This window comes from Citrus clementina, unplaced genomic scaffold, assembly GCF_000493195.1.
Source record: "Citrus clementina cultivar Clemenules unplaced genomic scaffold, Citrus_clementina_v1.0 scaffold_2, whole genome shotgun sequence".
In the NCBI taxonomy this organism is placed as follows: domain Eukaryota; kingdom Viridiplantae; phylum Streptophyta; class Magnoliopsida; order Sapindales; family Rutaceae; genus Citrus; species Citrus x clementina.
In genome coordinates this window covers 14,680,174-14,686,249 of record NW_006262688.1, presented here as the reverse complement: position 1 = coordinate 14,686,249, position 6,076 = coordinate 14,680,174, and the positions used below count along the sequence as shown (strand labels likewise).

The following is a 6,076-nucleotide window of genomic DNA, read 5'->3' as shown; positions in this document are numbered from 1 at the left end:
TAAAAATGCATTCTTTTGAACATGAATGTTTCTCTTTTTAGTGCAAAGGTCTTTAAGAAACTTGGCATAAGATGGAACTTGTTTTATAGCATCAAGTAAAGGGATGTTAACTCTTACCTGTTTGAAGATTTCAAGAATTTCACCTGTAGATTTTCCCTTCTTTCCTTTAGCTAACCTCTGAGGAAATGGAGCTTTGGGAACATATTCCCGTGGGTTGGTTTCTTCTTTCTCCTCCGGTGATGAGTCCTCAACATTCACAGGTACAATTTGATTTTCTTTTGTCACCGGCATCTCCACTTTGTTGTCGACTTCTTTTCATTTTCGCAAGGTCATGACGGCTTTGACCTTTCCATGCTGCTGTAGTGAACTAGTACTTGCTTCATGTACTCCTTTAGGATTAGACACTGGTTGACTTGGAAATTTTCCTTTCTCAACAGTCATTGTTAAGGTCTGAACTGAAAAAACAAATTGTTTCACCATCTTCTCGAGGCTTGAAACTGATTGAGCTTGTGACTTGAAGCCTGCTCTCAACTCATTTGGTAGTCCATCAATGGTGCGGTTCTGTTGCTCAATCGTGGAGTGAATAACATTCTTGAAATTCTGGAATGCATCCTCCCATGGTTTGGGTTGAGAGTAGTTCTAGTTTTGATTGTATGATCTAAATGGTGGCTGAGAGGCTTGAGGAACTTGAGGAATTTGTTGCATTGGTGGAGCTGGAGTTGCTGGTCCATTCTGTTGGAATCCTTCAGACCATGAAAAATTGGGGTGGTCTTTCCATCCAGGGTTATATGTGTTGGAGTATGTGTTGTAATTTGATAGTTTTCTCATTACACCTATGGCATTAGCTTGATCTGAGTATGAGTTATGGTCATGTGGCTCTGTTGATTTAGCAGTCGATAACGATGCTATTTGTCGAGCGAGACCTTCAACCATCTCCTTGACTTCTTTGATTCCCGAAGTTGACTCGCCAATGTGAACCTTATTCACTCCCTTAATTCTTCTAGTATTCCTGAGTGATCGACTCCATTGTTGGGAATTATCCGTTTGTCGCTGGAAGAATTCCCAAATCTCTGATGCACTTTTTGACATTAGCTCTCCTCCACTTGTTGCCATTAGCCATTCTTGCACATTCGGCAATAATCCCTTTAAAAAGTATTGGCATTGGTGTCATTTCTCATACCCATGATGTGGACACTTCAAGAGTAGCCCATTGAATCGCTCCCATGTTTCGAAAAACTGCTCGTCTTCTTTCTGGGTAAACTCTGAAATTTCCCTGTGAATAGCATTGGTTTTATGCACTGGGAAATATTTATTCAAAAACTTTGTAACCATTTGTTCCCATGATGTAATGCTATTAGCAGGCAATGTGTTGAGCCATGAACGAGCTCTATCCTTTAAAGAAAATGGGAATAGTTTAAGTTTAACAACATCATCTGAAAAATTCTCATATTTAAATGTTTGACAAATAGCATGAAAATCATTCAAATGATTATATGGGTCCTCATTTTCTAGGCCATAGAATGTTGGGAGACAATTTAGCACACTAGGTTTTAGTTCAAAACTCCTAGCAGCTACATTTGGGTATCTTATGCATGATGTGCTCAAATTAGCTAAAGGACTTAAGTAGTCCTTAAATGGCCTCTCCTGTGGTTGCAAATCCATTTTATTTTTAACTTGCTTGTGTGTGGGAAGTGTTTTTTCTATTTCAAGGTCTATAGGTTCAACATTAGGTAATAATGACCTACGACCATGCATGCAAGAAACACAAAGATAAATGGGAACAAAACAAATAAAAATAAAGAAAAAGGAGAAATTACGTTACTAACCTTATCACGCTGTTAAAACCTTTCTATAAAAATACACAAAAACAAATACGTGAAATAAATTAACTAAAAATAAATTAATAAGATAAACAAAAAAATTACAAAGAAAAATAAATTACAGAATTTTAAAGAAGAGAAAAAGAAAAGAAATACTAACCTTTAAATGTATATTCACTTTTTTTTCTTTTTTCATTTTTTTAAAGAAAAAAATACAAGAAAACAATTAAATGGAATTATTCACAAAAATTAATTCTATGAATTAAAATTAATTCTATGAATTAAAATTACTTACCTCCCCAGCAACGGCGCCAAAAACTTGTTGTGCAAATTTTATTGAACTCGCAAGTGCACGAATCTATTGTAGTATAGATCAATGGTGACGAGTGTCGATCCCACGAGGAGATGGATTTTAATTGTATGCAGAATTAATTTTTCGAATGGGTGGTTAGATTTGTGGTGAAAATGATTGGCATTATCTTAAAATTAGAATTTAAATGGCAAGAATAAATTGAATAGAAATCTATTAAAATGGCGTACTTAGGTATCTGGATCCGTATCAACATGCATCATGGGCTAAATATTCCTTATTAATACCAATTAAATCATGAGGGGGGAATCCACACCTAATGAATCAATATGGTGCTAAGGGCTTATCGTGCTAAATAATAATAACCTTGTATTAGAGAGCCGGTGTAACTAAGGCGGTATCTAGACAAGATTATTATTATTTGTCGACGAGAAGTCAAAACATCCACAAAAACTAGAGGGGAAGAGAAAATAAATTTACCAAATAAAGCCCATGACACATGTTGAGACTTCACCTTCAACCCAAGCTTGAAAGAAAATTAGCTACTCATAATTGAACTAGGTGCAAAATGAAAATTTATTAAAATACATAGAAAATACAAGATGGAGAAAGAATTACAGAAAATGGATCCCAAAAATGGATTCAGAAATATCAAATTAGGGGGGAGAGGCCCCCTTTTTATAAATACATGGAGTAAATCATGGTCATCGAATTAAAAACAGTTTGGACGCTCAGGATTGCGCCACGTCATCAGTCAACAGTACGTGGTTTGACCACGCGGATGAACAGTAATACAGTTTGACCCAGCTTGAACAATAACGCGGTTTGGTTGAAAATAATCATGTGTAATGCATGTACCGTACGCGAGATTTCTGGTCCACTGATATGCTGCCACATCACCATCAACAGTACATAAGAATTTTAGTCCAACAGGATTGTGACACCTCATCAGTCAATGCCACATCATCGATCCGTCTATGTGAATAGTATCGTGAACAGTAACGTAAACAGTACCGTACACGTGAATAGTGCCATTTTTCCTTTTATGCTCCTCCTAAAGTTTTCGACCGTCCTGAGTTCAAAAGTGATGTCCCTTTTGCCGTCTGATCTCTCGTTTATTGTGAAATGACCATGATGCCCCTAAAATACATAAAATACTTAATTATAATACAACACACATAATTAAATAACAAGAAATTTAAATACATAAAAGTATGAATGTTAGTGGAATTTGAAGTGTAAAATGACGATTTTCTCTTTTATAAATATACATTTTCTAACACTCAACACTACCCACAGTTAGTTCATCGTCGAATGCTAACAACTTGGTAAGAACGTGCCGATCTGTATGATTATACGGAGGTTGGTCGTCAAACATAACTATAAGATGAAGATTATTCTGCCTCTTTATCATATAAAGTTTGATGATCTTATTTAACATGTCGTCAGTGTTTACATCGACGACCCGACCATCAAGGAAAGAATAACTTTTGGGTGGAAATTGTAGATCACAAGAGATTTTTTCTTCTACAAGACTAAGGCTACTATGTTGCACAGACACAAAATACTATAGCTCGCATGCCTCACAGCTTCAATCACCATGACTAAAACCATGTATTCGAGAACAAATGTGAAGGGAGGAGGATCTGTTTACGTTGCCGAAACCATGGGTGGGAAGTTGTCGTGATATGATGATTTTTGATGACAAAGGAAGTGACGAACAATTCGTTAGTATTGGCCGATATTTAAAGGACGAAAGATTAAAATTTTAACTCGGTACCTTCGCTTATTAAAAGTCAATAAAAATGAACTATTTCTAATTTATGCATTAATAAACATTATGTGAAAATGTATCTTTTGGTTAATGCTACTAGTAGAAAGGCAATGTGAAACACTTATGCATATTAAGAACATAAAATTACTTAATACTATTGTTTAACCTGTAATCACATCATTCAGTATGTTAGAGCGGGCTATGATCTCCTGCCTAACGCATGGACATCATTGCGCCTAAAATTATTTCATTTTTTCTTGGAGCACACATTTCAATGACCGAAACCTATCAGTGATAGGTACCTGACCACTCAATCAAGTGTACTTGCATTGAGTTAAGGGAATGAAGCTTCGTCTGTCATAAAATCTATCTTTTTGGCAGGTCAAATCTTTCAATCAATGAAATCAATTTGTTTACTTGTGGGGAAAGTCTTTTGCAATGTCATCAACTGCTACCCATGGAATCCTTTGCTATATTAATTTAGAATGCCGCAGCCAGCGAGTATTAATCGCTTACTGTATTTCTATAACGCCAACGATTGGTATGATATACTTAGAATGAACTACTTGGTCTATATTTTCATGACATTATTGAAATCTTTTGTTTAGTTTAAAAAGTATTATTATAATAACCATGCGCGAATCTATTAAACTAGTTTCTTAAATTTCGATGACCATTTAATCTTGGACGCTCACAAGTTCACTTGCATGTATGAATCAATCAATGGAAATACCCCTAATCTAAGGTGAATTTAATTTTCCGTCCATAACCAAAATCATGACGAGTAAAAGCAGAAAATGTATTTATGGAACTACAAGTGGGAACTAACCTCTTGTGTCGATTTCAATGCACATTTTCAATAGTGAATGTGACTGTTATTTTACCGTTAGCAACAATTTCCTTTAATCATTTCCATTTTCTTCCCTATTTGTATTGCCTCCCACGAGCAAACATCGAATAACGTAAATGATTCTTCTATTTATAGATTAAATGGCATTACGTAGCGCCAATAATGAGAAGAACATCAAATACTTCAACCATGGGAACCACCACAGCTGGATTAAGCTTAAAAACTGTTATTGCCATTGTCCCAAGCGACGCCGAGCACTCGTACAAATTTTAGAGTCTTCAAACAATCCACAACGAATGTTATTTTACTACGACACATGCAAGTTTTTTGAGTGGTGGTCTCCGAATAAAGAGGAATGAGAAAGTCTTCGAGAGTACGTCGAAGAGAGGACAAGAGTCTAACGCGTTCATTGCATGCATGTAGCAGCCTACTTTATTGGGCTCGTTATCGCCAATCTAATGGCTAGAGCTGTGGTTGTTCTCTATTTCTAGTGATCCTTACGCAGCCCATAGCGGAAGTAGGAGTTATAAGGCCATCGTTTCATGTATTAGTTATGGGTGAAGATGGATAACTTTAATAGAGGAAACCGTGCGCTTCTATATGTTAGAGTTGAAATGCTGGTGTAACTTGTTAAAACTGTTTCTGACACTCTTGCATTTCATGTCGTCTAATAACACAATGTGTTTTTATAAGGGATATTATCATTCATATACCTTATAGATGCTCTGTTATAAAAAATACTACAATACTTTGAGAGTGTATCAATCGTCCACCCTAAATTAACAAAAGCTATCTGCCAACCACCAAATCGTTAGCTGCCGTTTGAAAGTTAACGGAATAATAGTGAATTGACGATTTTACCCTTAAAAATTATCACTTGTATACCCTTAAATTCTTTTATTATCACTTGTATACCTTTAAATTATCACTTGTATCATATGAAAAGACCAAATTGCCCCTCTGGCGTTATCCTATTTAAACGACAAGTAACGATTTGGTGGACGGCAGATACATTTTGTCAACTTAGGGTGGACGATTGATACACCCTCAAAATGTTATAGTATTTTTTATAATAGAGCATTTATAGGGTATATGAATGATAATTTTCCTTTTTATAAATGTCAATTTATGTTAATGGATTTACTTGCACGAGTGAATTTAATAACTCAGTTACATGTTAAAGCAAAGCATATATCCGAAAATAATACCACACCGATATTGCTATAATATTTTTCAAAGTTGACCAAGGAATGAGTTCACAGTTAACCATTGGTAGTTTGTATATTAGCAATTTAACATAAAAGTAGTCGAATGATTGCATT

At 35.4% G+C, this 6,076-nt stretch overlaps 1 non-coding gene across 1 annotated transcript; it reads left to right on the top strand.

Annotated features, from left to right (window-relative positions):
* Positions 1-1,177: 1,177 nt before the first annotated feature.
* Positions 1,178-1,281, top strand: LOC112101232. Its single transcript, XR_002907359.1, has one exon. It is a non-coding gene; the product is annotated as a small nucleolar RNA R71 (small nucleolar RNA).
* Positions 1,282-6,076: the final 4,795 nt, after the last annotated feature.